The following is a 17,698-nucleotide window of genomic DNA, read 5'->3' on the forward strand; positions in this document are numbered from 1 at the left end:
ACCTACGTGGTTTGCTTCTGTGTTTTGGGGTGAGAAGCGAACCATATGTGGATCAATGTAGGAGAGAGAGAGGAGGTTAAGTTATGACATCCAACTGCATCAATGACCAACCACTGAGTTGGTCACTACACCTAAAAGAGATAAAGTTCTTTCTCTTTTTTTCTAATTTTTTCTAAACCAAGAAACTTAAGAAAATGTGGATGTTTCTGAAAAATCGGTTGGCCAAAGAGAAGCTATGAAGAGACATTATGTTAACAAACAGAAATGGAAAGCTTCTGTGTTGAAGAAGATTGCAAATACTCCCATTTGCTTACTTTTAGATTAATATGATAATAGCATCATTTAGAGACTCGTTTTGTGTTTTGGCGGCCATTTCTCCTTCACGCAGTCCCTATCCTACCCCTTTCTTTAGCCTGCTGCCATAGTGGTGCTTTACATCCAGACAATTGTAGCACTAACTGATCCCTCTCCCTGACTCCAGCTCATTGCAGAGTTGAGGATGAAGAAGAGAAGGATGTGAGAAATATGTGTTTAAGATGATTCAATTTCTTGCAAACTATTAATTTATAGAATCTCGCCAGTGATACTTAAATGCAGCCTAAGTTATAATGCCACAGTGTTTTCACAAAACACATGCACAGCTGTTTTAGTGTTCTTAAAAAAAAATAGGCCTGGTTTCAATGTCCTTATCAGTTCATTATCAGCGTATTGTTTGTTTCATTGTCCAGCACAACTGTCTGATAAAATCCTTAATTATTAAGTATCTGATAATACTAGCCAAACTGCTTTAATTACAGCACATTTTGTGTCTTGTTTTATTACATTTCATGCCAGAATGCCCTGGCCAGGATCTTTAATAAGGCCATATTAAATCCAGGCTAGAGGTTAAAACTCATGAGGCATCCTTGATTCTCTGCCTATTGTGTAGAGAATCTCATCAGAAAAGCCCCAAACTTCATTAAAGACCGCTGGATGTGGGCCCTCCTATATTGCCATTTACTTTAAGGGCTATCACTCAGGGGCAATTATTGGTGTGCTCCTCATGATCCCTGTTATATTAAGGCAATTTCTACACCTAGGTTAGGCATTAATACCACCATTATCTCCAACACAAATCCCCTGACAGTTAGAAAAGCAGGAGAAATTACAGGCGGATTAATCTCTAGTGCCCGTCCAAAAAGAAAACCTTCCCCCAGAGGATAGAGGCGGCCGTGTTGAACTCAGTTAAGCTGTGTTAGATGTAATGAGAAAGAGCCCCCTGTGCCTGCCTCTGTCGGAGGCATTAGATGACCCTTCCTCAGCTTGTCAATATCCCTTTGGGCTTTCCTTCTCTCCACTCCTCCTAGGCTGCTCTGTCTTATGGCATCTTTAAATTATTGTTTGTATTTAAAAAATAAAAGAGAGAGTGAGAGAAAGCAACTAAGCTTATCCATGTGAGAAGGCTGGACAGAGTAATCCATTTCATCCAAAAAGAAGAAAAGAAGAATAAGAGCCTGGGGTTTTCACAAATCCTTTGTATTTCCAGTGTGTTTTTCCAGATGTGTTTGTAGGGGTTGCACCATGAACCATGCTAAGAAAAACAGATCATAGAATAAGGACAAAGAATCCCACTATGCACAAAGGCATCTGAAGACAGGAGGCTGCAGTGACTTGGCAGGTCATTCCCCGAGCACCCTGCCTCGCCTGATAAGGATACCTTTGACAGTGGCGGATGCTGCTTTTGACGGACCTCTGTGCTTGCCACAGCATCACTGGGGTTTGGGAAAGGAATGATAAGGAACACAATGAATAACTAACAAAGCTCCTTTGATGAATGCAGTCATTTGCATTACAGCACAAAATAGCTTTGCTCCTGATGGGAGAGTGTCATACCTAACCACAAATATTATTTTTGTCCTTCAGTGACATATAAGGGCAGTAGTAGACAGAATGAGAGTTCAGTGAGTGGGAAGTCCTCATTCTTTGCTTTATAACTGTGCAGAAAAGTTGACCCAACAAATTTTTTTTTAATGTTATTGACCTCAAATCTAATGAGGTTCTTTTGGTTTGAAGGGAATAGATTTGTAATAAAAATACACTTTCAAAAACTGTTAATGTTGAAATTAATATCTCATGTGTTCTTTATATAATGGTGTTAAGGAGTGATTCACAGTGTAGTCTACCTCATTGTTACAAAAATGCTATTTTAACTCACTTTATGCTTAGTCTCAGAGAAGGCAATGGCACCCCACTCCAGTACTCTTGCCTGGAAAATCCCATGGATGGAGGAGCCTGGTGGGCTGCAGTGCATGGGGTCGCTAAGAGTCGGACACGACTGAGCGACTTCACTTTCACTTTTCACTTTCGTGCATTGGAGAAGGAAATGGCAACCCACTCCAGTGTTCTTGTCTGGAGAATCCCAGGGATGGGGGAGCCTGGTGGGCTGCTGTCTATGGGGTCACACAGAGTCAGACACGACTGAAGTGACTTAGCAGTAGTAGCATGCTTAGTCTATTCAATAGGACAACGGAAAAGGAGATGTTGAGTATATGAGGTAGAACATGAGGGGCTTTCCAGGTTGTAAACTTTTCCAGAGAAGTAATTGGATATATTTGTCCCTTTGAGGTGATGTAGTTGTTTGCCCAGAACATAGCAGAGATTTCCAGGCTGAACGTACCCAGTCTTAGGTTACCACACACCAGAAACTTAAGACTGTGACCTAGAGCATTTATCAGCCATCGCTTCATCCACTGATTGGATCTACTGCCTGGTGATAACTGATGACTTCCAACTCACAGTGCAGAACACCCCATGGACTCAGCACCTGCTGGCCAAACCAAAGTAATATAAAATGAGAAGTCACTTACGCTATGAACCACTCCTAATTCATCATACGTTCCTCTTTTTTTGTCAGTAAATTAGTTGCTATTCTCACTGAATGTTTCTTTGCCCCTTTAAATTGCTTAAGTAACAATAGCTTTTGTAACCTTTGATATTCTAACATTCACTCAACAAACATATATTAAACATTTAAGTGCCAGGCATTGCATTTCATTGATAGAAAAATAGAAGTAGTGTTTTCATTTAATGGAGGAAGAAATGGCGTATACATTTTTGCAACCTAATGTGAAGGATGCTATAATCAAAGTACCAGCAAAACACCACAAGAGTACACAGAAGGAAGGGACAATTTCAGGGAAATTGCAGCTCATTTCCAGAAATGTGATAAATAAAAATGAATCCAAGAATATTTATAAAGACCTCCCAACTTAATTATCTATCCTTTGGATAGAACGATTGAATCATAGAAAATATTCAGAAAAATTGTTCATGAACATATGTGGGCATAAGGAAACTCTCACCCATAGGGAAAGAGGGAACATTTTCTCTTTAAAAGACTCCGAACTGTTGTTGCCCTCTGTACATGAAGCCCAGAACAGTTAAGAGTGAACTAATTTAACATCAGAGACAGATATTCTTGACCGGACTTTAAAAGGGAAATCACCAAAAAGACTAAAGTGTTAATTTCTTTTACTGAAAATGTATCTTCTTTGCTATTCACATTTACCACTGCAAATATATATTCTTAAATAATAGCCACACTTTCTGAAGTAAATTCTTTACCTGCTGCTTCCTTTTGAGTTATAGGCACTATGATTAAATTTTCAATTTTTAAGATACTCCCCCTACACACAAATGTAACATACATTTATTAGAATGTAAAATGGCAACCCACTCCAGTACTATTGCCTGGAAAATTCCGTGGACTAAGGAGCCTGGTAGGCTACAGTCCACGGGGTCACAAAGAGTCGGACACGACTGAGCGACTTCACCTCAACCTTTTCATAAATGCATAGTATACAAACTGAATATATTCCATCATCTCTTCCACTCATCGACAGTGGCTAATTAGAAATAATCAGAATCAGTTCTATCATAAACAACATAGTAAACCTCTTTTTGCTAACTTTTTGTTTTTGCCTTTAAGATTTGTTAACTCAAATCATCCAGATGTCCCCCTAGGCATAGCCATCCTTTCTTCACTAGTTTCCCAAATGTTGCAGCAAAAGCATTTCTCTTTAGAATTTGAGGCATTGTTTAGAAAACTGACTTTAAGTAAAGTTGTTTTGCCTGAAAAGCCAGCTGAAGATTAATGTCTTTGAAGAAAGTTATGCTAAAAAAAGTTGGTTAATTATAAAACAAATATTATAATTCAATACTTAGATAATTTAATATTAACCAAATGTATAAAATCAAAGAGTATCCACTTACCTTGTTGCTTGTTGACTTAATATATGTTCATCTTACTCTGTATGTGCATAATTATTTTCTAAATTCTAACCTGGCTATAATTGAAAATAAACAGATAAGTTAAACATAGTGATTTGTATCATTGTGTTCCCTTTAATTAAGTAGACTCTGTCATAATTTTTGAAAATTTTCTGCCTGAGTTGGAGTTTTTTTTTACTTTTTCTTGCACATTAATTAATTCAGATCCATTTCTTGCTGATATTAGGGTGTCTGCTAATACTTATGTGCCACAAGCTGAAAAATCAGATTTAAAAAAAATTGCTAAACTATTAAGGAGTTGTTAATATAAGAGTAGACTCAGAATTAGATTCTATAGATTCCCCCTTGTTTTAAGCCCTATCATTTGGTACTAAGAGTTTTTGACATTTATTTAAGTCCTCAAAGGCCTTTGTAGACTTATTTCTGGGTCTTTACTGAGTTTTATTTAGATGAATTTGCCAGGAAATTTCCAAATTGTTTTTAGATTTTTGGCTATAGTTGAAATCTCTATCAACATTTCATCAAGTGACATAAATAAATCACCCTCATTCTTAATATATTTGTGATAATGGTGATAGGAAAGGTCAAAATTATTGTGATAAGTTTCCTCTGCAGGAGAGAAGGAAAATTAACTTGGGATTGGTTACTCTCTCATATTGACAGGACCTTCCTCCATAGAATTCAGGGACCCAGGCTCCTTCCATTCTGTGTCTCTGTTATCACCTGTCGTTCTGAATCTTCTACTCCCAACCAGCAGAAAGGGAAAAGGCAGAGTAGAAAACCCCTTCCCTGCTTCTTAAAAGTCCTGACCAGAAATGATATAGATCACTTCTGCTGTTACTCTGTGGCAAGAACAAGCAATATGGCCACACCTGGACACCAGCAGGGGAGAGTCAGAAAATATAGCACCTGGCTCAGCAGCACCCCCAACCACAATCCCACACTGGAGCAGCATGACATTATGGTAGATAACCAGCCACCTCAGCTAGAAGCTGGGAAGATGAAGGAAAATGCACAAACATAAGAATATATGCACACAGAGATTAACTTATCTAGCTCCAACAATATGCAAATTACCTTCTTAACAACACTCCTGATTGAGTTAATCATATGCTCTGAATATTATTTTCAGTGACAGTAGTGACTTTAAGTGACGCCTCTGCTCCCCAAAATAGTCACACATACAGAGCTACAGTGACAGAGAAACTTTCTCAGTGACAAAGTATACTCCATGGCAGCCTGTATTAAACAACTTAAATGTTATTAAAATATGAAAAATTGCCAAGGATAACAGTAACGTAAACCAATTTCTTTCTCTTTTTCCTCTCACTCTTACTGAGGCTATTTAAAAATGCTCATTGTTTTATTTGATTCAACTATTTACTGTCATATCTAACTGGTGATGTCAAGGAGAAATGTGAAATAGTTTCTAGAGTAAATTAGCTTTACAAAAAGAATTTATTCTTTACTTTGGCAAAAAGGAGGACGTATTTGTTGGTTTGCTTTTGAATCATTGCCGTGTAGATAGTATTTAATAAATATTTGATGAATTTAAATAGGCTTTTGGTGATGTTGATGATTATAATTTGATGACTTTTATACAGAAATCAGAGATAGTTGTATGGATTAAAGAATGCAGGGTGAAATTGATTTAGCCCTTATGATATTCTGTATCAGTCATAATAATATTATTATGGTTGTTAGAGAGTGATGATTATAAGTCATTGATAAAATATGCCAAGAAAATACTTCATTTAACATAAAATGTTCTGCTTTTATAAAAATTTCTTTATGGAGGTCAATTTGTTTTTTCTTAAGAATACATTTTAATACTTGAGATCTCCTTGAACATAGTTAATTGTATTTCTAATAAATGTTAATATAATTGATAGATGACAAGTGATATCATCAATATGTCAGTTCAAGTAATAAAATGCCCGCATATTTAATAACTGTTATTCTGTGAAACTTATTAAAAAGACCCAACTTTCTTTAAGATATTTCATATCATGTAGTGCTCTTTGTTGACCAGCTATGACAAGGATGTAGTTACAGTTTCATGGATAGATATCTTTGTAAGACATATCTTATATCCTCAGGAATATTAAAAAGTAATTAACTTTCTTTGAAAATGTTTTAAAAAGAAGTATTCTGAGCTCATTGTCTCCCTTTTTAAAATTTTTTTATTGAAATATAGTTGAATTACAATGTTGTGTTAGCTTCAGGTATACAGCAAACTAACTCAGGTGATTCAGTTATATATATATATATATTCTTTTTTTACATTCTCTTCTATTACAGGTTATTACAAGATATCAAATATAGCTTCCTCTGCTGTACAGTTGTTGGTCATTTATTTTATACATAGTAGCATATATATTTTAATCCCAAACTCCTGATTTATCCTTCCCCCACTTCTCCTTTGGTAACCATCAGGTTTTTTTCTTATGTCTGTGAGTCTATTCTCTTCTATAAAGAAGTTCATTTGTATCATTTTTTAAATGTACATGTGAAGAGTTGACTCATTGGAAAAGACTCTGATGCTGGGAGGGATTGGGGGCAGGAGGAAAAGGGGACAACAGAGGATGAGATGGCTGGATGGCATCACCGACTCGATGGATGTGAGCTTGAGTGAACTCTGGGAGATGGTGATGGACAGGGAGGCCTGGCGTGCTGCAGTTCATGGGGTCGCAAAGAGTCAGACACAACTGAGTGACTGAACTGAACTGATAAGCAACATCATATATTTGTCTCTGTCTGACTTACTTAACTTAGTATGATAATCTCTAGGTATCCTTTTAATCATGATTTATGTTAACATTAGAGAAGATTTATTGAGTTTTTACTAAGTATTGGTGTCATTCTAAGAGTTTTAAGTGTATTAACTCATTTGGTCTTCCTGACAGTTGTATGAGATTGTGGTAATATTACTTCCATTTTAACAGTGAGGAAGCAGAAGCATAGAATAGTTAAATAACTTGCTCATAGTCATCACACTGCTAACTAGAGGAGCAGGGTTTGTACCCAGTCAGTTGACAGCAGAGAACTTGCTCTGATCCAAACGAAAGTGGCTTCTCTACTAAGGACAATCAAAATGTTGATTTTAAGATACTTTTTTACATAATAGTATTTTGCAATGTATCTAAGCAAGCTTAATATCACTGAACAACCAATAATTGAATAGAATGCAAATAGAGTTTATTACTACATTTAAATGACAGAGATTATAGTAACCATTACTTCTCTTGAGTTCAAAAAATTTCTGATCTTAGAAGACTCTCAGAACAGCTAATATTTGAAGAAAGGGGGAAAAGCTTATTATTATTTTTCAGCCTTAAACGTTAACTAATATGACAAAGTTTTGTGTGTTTTTTTTTTCTTTTTTTCAGTAAAACCACCTGGAAAACACTAAAAATATATTCAGTTGAACCATATGAAATGTCCATATTTGACATTTGCCCAACCATATGTCCAACTATATTTGGGGGATAAAAAAGTCACATATTGCCAATTCTATATGATTCAAACTATTGCCAATGGAATACTACAAGTATTTGTTAAAGAATGGGTCAGAAATTATGATGGGGAGATGGAAGAATTCAAAAGGAGTAAGACACTGTCCTCGCCATAAGGGCTAACAATGCGAGTGTAGTAGCAAGTTAGACACACCTATAAATGTAGCTGATGCCACTCGAGAGATCTTAGAGAGCTGCGTCCAGGTGCTGACTCAGAGAGCTTTCTCCACAAAGGCAGGAATGAGGTCCCAGATTTTCAGAAAGGGCTCTGCGACTTCACTGTGCCTCCCAAGGACGTGTTGAATGTTCCTGCCCAAATTCAGCAACCTCTGCCCGTCAGCCATGCAGAAACCGCATACACTCTGATCTTTCACCTTGATTGAGGCTTGCTTTCCTGCTAACGTCTGTAGTTATGTTCTCACACTCTCTAGGCCAGGCACCTGTATACCCACCCCAGCTGACCCTACTGTGCCCACATCTAGCATCTGACCTTTGTCTCTGGCTCCTGTATTCAAGGGAGTGAACTCAGGTATCTATGCTGCTACTTTGATAGGGTTCAGCCTACTACACAGTCAAGTTTATAAATGTTATAAAGTTTATAAGTTATTGTATTAATAATATATCAATATAAGTTTATAAATTATTATATTACATATTAATATAATAAAGTCCTTCAAAGTGACCAAAACAGGATTGTAATTTTAAGGAGAGACAGTCTTTGAGAATCAGAACATCTAGAGAAAATGTCAGTGATGCGTAAGCCTTGAAAGGATATTTTAACAACAGGTAGAATTTGGATGAATGCAAAAGGAAAAGGCTATTTAGGCTATGGAAACAGTGGAATGAAAGATACAAAACAGGGGGGCCACGGCATGTGGAGGGGAGAAAGGGACATTCAGTGAGAGTAGAGATTTCATGCCCTCAGACCTAAGAATGATGAATTAAAATAGTTTATGTCAAGTCTTCAATGCTAGGCCAAAGGCCTTGAGTCACAACCAGTAAAAGACATCATGCACTGAGCACTTACTATGTGCCAGGTGCTGACATATTACTTCTATTTTAACAAATCGTAGAAATCAGTGGTCAGCTAAACAAATAAGAAGCTGAGATCGAGAGAAGGTGTCTCATAAAAGGTTAAATTTTAAAATATTTTAATCACTTTTAAAGCAATTATTATATAACATGTCTAGATATAAGTGCTTAACAAGTTAATTCATTTAAACTATACACCAACCCAATGAAGCAAAGTACAATTATTATCCTTATTCTTATCTTCTAATAGAGTTAAATGAGGTGCACAGGGATTACCTAACCTGCTCAAGGTGTCACATATTATAAAGGGTGGAGCCAGGGTTCAAACCTGGGAAGCCTTATTTCAGGATCTGTGTTCTTATGTGCTCTGCTAATAGTTGTTAAAAAAAAAAAAAAGGAAAAAAGTGGGGTTGGGTGGCAGCAGGGCACTCAAAATTTTAAGCAGGATGACCACATAACAAAGTGGCATGACATTTTTATTCGATATTTACCCAGGATGCCAGACTTCCCAGGTGGCTCAGAGGTAAAGAATCTGCCTGCAATGTTGGAGATGCAGGAGATGCAGATTGGGAAGATCCGGGCTTGGCAACCCACGCCAGTATTCTTACCTGGGAAATCCCATGGAGAGAGGAGCTTGGTGGGCTAAGGTCCATAGAGTGCAAAGAGTCGGACACAACAGAAGCAACTTAGCACGCACGCACTTGGGATGTCAGGTGGAAGACTGTATCTGTAATTTTAAAACGAGATGATTGAGGCCTGGATAGGGCAGTACTGGGGAGGACAGAAAAAGAAAAAAGTGCAAGAAACATGATGAAGGAAGAATAAAGCCGGTATGGGTTTTCATATAGATATGAAAGGTAAGTGTGACAGAATGAAATACGAGGATGTACACCTGACTAGTGAGAATTATGATCTGAAAAAATGCAAGAAACGTTTTGTGACAGATTTTGTGTCCAGACTGGAAAATGTGAGTGGAAATATCCAGCCAACTATTGCACATAGATACCTGGAATTCCCATTTTATGTGGGATGCACTCATATCCTCTTCAATACCATGTTTCTATATCTCTTCCTTCTGCCTAAAAGGAATTTCTAGGCTGTCATCCCTTTGAACCCTCAGTGCCCAGCGCTGAATCTGGAAACATAGTAGACTCTCAAAGAATACAATCGAATCAACCAGAATTGTCCAGATAATAATAATAGCTGTGTTCTTGTGTCTTTAAAAAAATTAGAGAGAAATGAGGACTAGAAGTCCGTTTCCTCCTTCTTTGGGGGATTATGGTCTCAGCTCTCTTTTCCTAATAGAACCTAGAACTTGCAACCTGTGATATTGTGGAGTAAAATAAATTACCAAATGTTTAACAGAATACTAGCTTAGAATTATCTTAATGGTTTACTAGATGGAATCAATACATGTCTATTACTTTTGTGTCTTTAATTATGTTTATCTAGAGTACTTGATGGCCAGGCTATAAGTGGTTTGGAAAAGCAAATTCTGTGCAGTTCTAAAAGCTACTATAGGAAATTTTCATGAGAACATTCATGCACTGAGAGTAACTTTTATTTTTTATTAAAAACAATAATGCATTTTGACCCTATGATCTTCTGAATCTAAAACCACCTTGAAAATCAGATTGAGACCATAGTATTCACAGTTCAAATTTTAGTTATTTTTTTCAAACACAATATCATGGAAAGTATGATTCTTCTCCTATGCCTATAATGTTTGAGATGCATTAGAAACTTGGAGTTCCTACCTATTGTCTTGAATCAAATAGAGTCCTTTATCCTTATTTCCTTTGCTTTCTTCTCCCTCTGTTTTCTTCATTTGGCCCCTAGACCTACTATGTATTTGTTGCATGATACTTGGTATTTTAAGCTATACTTTCATGCACAGAGAATTTCAGCTCCTTGAGGATATTGTATTTCAACTTTTCAAAGATTTGCCTTAGTGCCTGCAGTCCCCTGTATATACCCCCCATGCCTGTGTGCACAGAGTATGGCCAAATACCAATTATTGTTGATAGCCTTTTGAGATTCCAAAGTACCTCAGAAATAGTCCTTTAGTATTCCCTATAAATCTAATACTTTTCTATGATTATTATGATCATGAAAACATTGTACATGAGGAAGGAAACATGATAGTGAAATAAAAATTAACTGTAGAAATGCAGTTGTAAAATGATGTCAGTCTCTTTAGGGGTTGGTCCATCATAATTCCTATGCCTGATTTATTTCTCTTTCTGAGGTTGACTTTAAATTTGTAATAGCTGTTGTTCTTTACAAAACTGATGAAAGCATTCATTTACATATTATGTGTGTTTGTGCATGCTAAGTCACTTCAGTTATATCAAATAGACTTAAGGTATTAAATAGCCTTAGGTCTGCCAGGCTCCTCTGTCCATGGGAGTCTCCAGGCAAGAATACTTGGGTTTCTTGAGTGGGTTGCATGCCTATTTCCAGGGAATCTTCCCGACCCAGGGATCAAACTCACATCTCTTTACAACTTCTGCATTGTTAGACGGTTCTTTATCACTAGCACCAGCTGGGAAGCCCTTCATAGTATCTGTGCATTGCTAAAGGAACAGCATAGCAAACCAGGAATAGAATTACAATTACAAATTAAAATTAGGAGGTTCAAATCTCATTTTTATTTTGTTAGATAAGACCCAAAATGAACTAGTAGCTAAGCACCATTCATTATAAAAAATGAATTAGGGGACCACTCAAATATAAACAGATGACACTTTTACTTTATTATTTCACCCACTTGGTCCTCTTCTAACATTTGTTTTCCCCAGGCAGAAACATCTAGACTGCCTCCCCTTCAGACTACTCCTCCTTCAAGAACACCTTGAAGCCTCTTGTCTGCTCTAAGAGTTCTGTTTATTTTATTTATAAAAAGGTCCTCTTATTCGGATATTTCACACTTACAAGAAGGTGGTACTTTGATGACAGCTCTGATAGTAAAGAGAAATTGACATGTCTGAGCCCTAGTGTCCTCAACTACTTGCTAAGGGTGCCCAGGCCTGCCTGGCAGCCTCCATCTCCAATTAAGCGTTTGTGGAAGCTGGGAAGCAAGCCTCTTAATGGAGAAGCTGAAGATACAAGGCAGGTTACAATTTCTGCTAAGATATGTCTCAGACCAAATTTCCTTCCCTCATCTTCATTCTTGCATTTGTGTTTTGTTACCCTGCGGCCCCCTCCCCTATTCCACCCTGCAAGACATGGAGGTTATTTGCTGAACATCTGAATACACAAAAGTCATTTTGCATGAGGAACTTTGAGCTCCATAAATAACCTCCTACTGAATCAGGATCCGTGACGAATTTAGTCCTAATTGCACCATATTCTCACCCTACCCCCACACCTCCCATTAAGATATATTGTCTAGGACACATGCAGGAGATCTGTTTGCAGCTATCTTTTACATAGAACTGATTGTTTAATTGCAGATTAAAGATTAATGCAAGTATAATGATTCCAGGAGGACACTTCAGACAAAAGCATCCTGCATCAGGCTGCCTGCCTCCATTTTTCAATTTGACCATAAATTTGGCTGGGAATTAAATAGTAAGTAGCCGTGATTGCAAGTCTGGTCTCTGAAGGCACTCACGGGAATGAAAATAAATGAACAGGCTCTCACACAAAGCATGTTTCATTATGGTCATTAGTGGGCAGATTCTCAGCAGCATTGAAGGTGAAATTGTCTAGAAGAGATGTTGGCACATGTCTGTTAAGAATAGCTGAAGAGTATGGTGAAAACTATGGAAGTGGTCTTGGTTGTGGCATATGTTTTGAATTTTAATTCCTTTTTTTTAATAATTATTGTTTAAAAGTTTTTAGGCATCAGATACTTATGCTACAGAACCACATAAATGTAAACATATTTCATACCGGCTCAGTATTGGCATGATATAGAAAATGAATATAATTATAAATGATGGTTAGTTGCTAAAAATACCAATTCTGTAAAAAACAGACAAATAAAAAATATTAGAGATAAATGTGACATCATGAAAAGCCACCAGGGACTTTCCCATATTCATGGTAATAATTTTGATTGAGAAATACTTATCTTTGAATTTCTCCTGTGTTTTTCAAGTAAGAGAGGCTTTTTCCCTAAGCCTTTGACTCTGTGACTTGCTGGCCCTCCATTGTGAGCATGAGATTAAGTTTATTTTATTTTATTCTCTTGCTTATCAGCAAGCAAATTAACCTACATGATTATAAATAAGAGGACAAACCTGGCTGCTCTCGTCTTTTTTATTGGCCACTGGTTTTATACCCCCAAATAACATATTTCATCCCCAGGTGCTTAGAATGATATTACACTAATAAGTATGTTAATTTAAAGAGCTCTACACATACTCTAGCTTATTTCAGTTATACTGTTATTTGCTGGTTCTTACTCTTTACAAAAACTAAAACTCCAGAGACTATTGCCTTTATGATATGTTAATGCATTTTCAAACCTGTTGAAAGTTTATATGAAAAACGTAAACTAGTCTAACAAGACACAAACTTTCCTTCATGTTTTCTATAGTCTTATTGAAAGCCTCTTATATGAAGGAACAAGTACAACTGTAACAACAATGACCCAATAATGTTTGGGTCAAAAAAAGCTAAAATGTTGTGTAATGTTATATACACACACACATATATAGGGAACACACACATGTACAATCTTACTGTTGATGATATCCTAGGGAGCTCTCCTGGTAAAAACTGATGGAGCAACGCTAAAGGTTGATAAACTTTTTATTAAAACTGTATTGTGTCAGAAACACTTTTTAGTGCCAAGTCTTAACTATTAGTAAGGATGTTCCAAGTCAGAATTCTAAGGGAAAATACTAGTATTTGTAGTTTCTAATGAATTAAGACATAATGACCAAAGTAATCCCTTTCTCCCTTCCCCAAATAAAAGCAAGTCGTTAAAAAAAGAATGCTTTGTTTCTATTATGAAAACCACTCAAATATTTAACTTCATAAATGAGAGGAGAATTTTAGAATAAGAAATGACTTTTACTAATGAGGTGCAATAAGGACACTGGCAGATGGAAAGAATCTGAACGTGGTATGTTTTCAACTGACCCACAGAAGGAAAGGCTGACTTCTACTTGAGATTAGGGCAAAATTGATTTCTCAGGAAACTAAAGTAGATGACACAATATATTTTTTTCTTTCCTTTTTGTACAGTCTCATAGATCAGTGAATATAGTTATGACAGTACTATGATAATATGTATCTATCCATTTTTGACTTGGTTCCATTATCACTTCGAAATTCTTATATGGCTGAGAGATTGATTAACTTCTCATGTACATGAGATTATTTTATGAAAGAGTTTAACCAGCTGCTCACCATTTTCACTGAAGAATGAGCAGGAAGAAATAGTTTCAGTTGAAATAGCAGGTCCCTAAGTTGTGTGGGAATCATGATCATTGACATTATCCTATCAATGTTTGTCCAGAGCCTCCCTACATGTGAGTTCCTGCTGGACACAGACAAAAGTGCCTCCTCTCAGGAAAGGTGGTTAAATGTAAGAAAGTCTTGACAAAAGAAATTCTGGAACACCCATTTGTATAGATCTCTTTAGAGAAAAAGAGACACAGACATGTCCCTTTGTTCAAGACATCAATAACAATTTTACATTAATGAAAATAAGAAATTATGACAGATGTAGGAATTAACATACACACATATTAAAATAATTTTTCTATCCTTAAAACCATTCATTTCATCCATCTGACTGTTTATCTCCTCTGAATAACTTTTCTGTTAAATGTGGGTAAATATCACTGATCCATAACTGTAAAACGAAACCAAGTGAAGAGTAATTTCCATGAACCAAAATGGTTCAGCTCTTGGGACCATGAAATTCTTTGTATATTTCAAGTCTGCATGTTTCATGCTCATGATATTTTGGTACAGGAACTTTTCTTCTCTAAATTACCTATTGTGATTAGAAGTTCAAGGGCATGGTTTTGAATATGTCAGCAGTTTCTTCTCCACTCACAACAACTATCTCCTTCACCAGCCACCTGTTGGGAGAGCAGCTGGCCTATTTATTGCCTTAGTGGCCTTGATGTCCTTCCGAGGTGAGGCTAGTTTATCAACCCCATCCTAGCTTTGATTCTGTTCGTAAGACGTATGTGTCTGGCATTAGCTCACAACTAAGTCTCCAGATGGTGGAAATATTTGTCATAGTCACATTAGAACTGAGATTTGGAATTCTGATGTAAAATTTACTCCCACCCCTTTGTTTTAGGTATGCCTATTATACTAAGAATATAGATTTTCAATGGAGTAAGAGATCTTGCTGAGATTTTGATCTTTTTGAGATTTATTCTATTAAATTGAATATCAGAACATAACATGCCATGAAGATATAAAGTTGTTAGAAGTAGGTTTTACTTCTCATACTAGATGCTCTATGGGAAGGTTTCTACTGTGTTTGTACCTCTGTACAATGTAGTTTTTAATGAACATAATAAAAACTAGCAAAAAGTATCTCTGCATCTAAGTGTTTCCCAATGTCAGGCTCAATTAACAAATAGAAGCTATTACATAAACATTTTATAATTTCTGAACTCTTCCCCTAGAAGATATTCTTTTCAGATTGTTAGCACAGAGCAAGATAAAGGAAAAGAAATAGAAAAAGATACTCTGATCATTTCTAGTGAGAGCTCTCGGTGGGCTCGGCTGATATTCTGTAGAATGGGGGACAGATAAAATTTCAACAGGATGTAGAATGGAAAAGAGATTTCAGAACATGACAAAATAGTTATTGTTTTTGATAGACTGAGAAGACTCATGATGTCAGGCAAATAAAATATAAAGACCAAAACAAAATCTTAGAATACAGATAGTATTTTTCTAATAAATCATATTTCAGAATCATTTCCATTTTGTTCTCTATGTAAATGAGGGTGAGCAGTATATGAAGATGTATGTGGTGCTGAAAAAATCCAGCCAAGCACATGTACCCAAATATATCTGTCCCGGAGCTTCCACAAACTGGTCATCAGTAATCTTGAGACTTAAATTTCCATAGCACTGATTGTTTGCATTTTTGTAGCAGTTTTTTATTTACCTTTTTTAATGTATATGCCCTATCTCTCCAAGCAAATTAAAAGCCTCTCTGGGGCATAAACCATATTTTAGACCTATTATATTGCCCTACTTAGATTAGCCATTTACTAGTTGTTCATGGATAATAAGGGTCTTTTTACTAGGTTAAGAATGAATTCGTTTTAATAAATCTTTATAGATATAAAACTAAAAACTTTTATTAGTCTCATAATTATTTGGCTATTAGTAACTTGATACTTCACTAAAGATGGATTAAATATAGGGGCTCAACTTAATTTGATCACATCAAAAAATAATTATTCACAGCTGGGATTGATGATTGGCTTCCCTGTCTTTATCTTAGCCTTTGTCACAAATGGCCTCTGTAGTTCCAAGCATCACATCCTCACACAGCCAGACTTTAGCTGGGAAGGTAGACGTTTTTCCTTGCCATCTTTCTCTTTTCTCAAGAAGAAAAATCCAAGAAATACCCCAGTAGATTCCCCAGAAATAATTTAGACCAGTGTATGATTATATGCTTATTTCTTAACATTTAAAGAAGCTGGAAAATAAGTACCCAAAATATTTAGCCTCCATCATGGGACCTGGGTTTCTATGAAAAGGAAGAAGGAAATGACTTCTGGGTGGGCAATCAATCCTATTGGTAACTAGTAATGTTTAGAGTCAAATTGCTTTCACATATGTTGAGTTATTTATTTCTCATAGCAATTCTGTCAAACTAATAGCATTTTCCATTTTATAGATGAAGAAGCTGAGTCTCAGAGTGGTTAGAGAGTTACCAAAATTAACTAAGTAGGAGAGGTGAGTTTTTAAGTTCCTCTCACAAAGCCAAGGTCAGGGTGTTTTCTACTACATCTTTGTCTCCCAGATCAGAAAATTTTGATGATAGATGCGGAAGAAAAATCCTAACCAAAATAGGAAAGGGAGTGTACCTAACATACAGTAAGAGAGGAACAAGGGATAGTGCAAATAAATTGGTCTTCTGGCAGTGAGAGTACCTATAGGGGATGGGGGAAGTTTAGACAGAGATCAACTCAATTTAAGAGTTTTAAGAACTTTTAAAACTTGTACAATTATTTCTGTTTATATAAATGGAAAAATATTTAACATTTTGTGAAATTAATCCTGATATCATATATGTACAGCTGACCCTTGAACAATGAGGGTTTGACTGCAAGGGTCTGCTTATACACAGATACTTTTCAGTAATAGATAAATAATTGTGTAGTACTACACAATCTATGGTTGACGGAATCTTCAGATGCAGAGGAACCATAAATATGGAAGACCAACTATAAGCTATATGCAGATTAACCCGTACAGTCGTTCAAAGGCCAACTGTTTAACATTTGAGGAGCTGTCATGTCGGAGAAGGCAATGGCACCCCACTCCAGTACTCTTGCCTGGAAAATCCCATGGGCAGAGGAGCCTGGTAGGCTGCAGTCCATGGGGTCTCGCAGAGTCAGACACGACTGAGTGACTTCCCTTTCACTTTTCCCTTTCATGCACTGGAGAAGGAAATGGCAACCCACTTCAGTGTTCTTGCCTGGAGAATCCCAGGGATGGGGGAGCCTGGTGGGCTGCTGTCTATGGAGTCGCACAGAGTCGGACACGACTGAAGCGACTTAGCAGCAGCAGCAGCATGTAATGAAGGGAGAAGGCAATGGCACCCCACTCCAGTACTCTTACCTGGAAAATCCCATGAACGGCGGACCTGGTAGGCTTCAGTCCATGGGGTCACTAAGAGTCAGACACAGCTGAGTGACTTCACTTTCACTTGTAAATTT

The 17,698-nt window shown here is 36.7% G+C and overlaps 1 protein-coding gene across 1 annotated transcript in view; it reads left to right on the forward strand.

Annotated features, from left to right (window-relative positions):
* The window catches only part of PDZRN4 (PDZ domain containing ring finger 4), a 432,600-nt gene that overhangs the window by 304,380 nt on the left and 110,522 nt on the right, over window positions 1-17,698 (forward strand).

This window comes from Bos indicus x Bos taurus, chromosome 5 (genome assembly GCF_003369695.1).
Source record: "Bos indicus x Bos taurus breed Angus x Brahman F1 hybrid chromosome 5, Bos_hybrid_MaternalHap_v2.0, whole genome shotgun sequence".
Classification (NCBI taxonomy): Eukaryota; Metazoa; Chordata; class Mammalia; order Artiodactyla; family Bovidae; genus Bos; species Bos indicus x Bos taurus.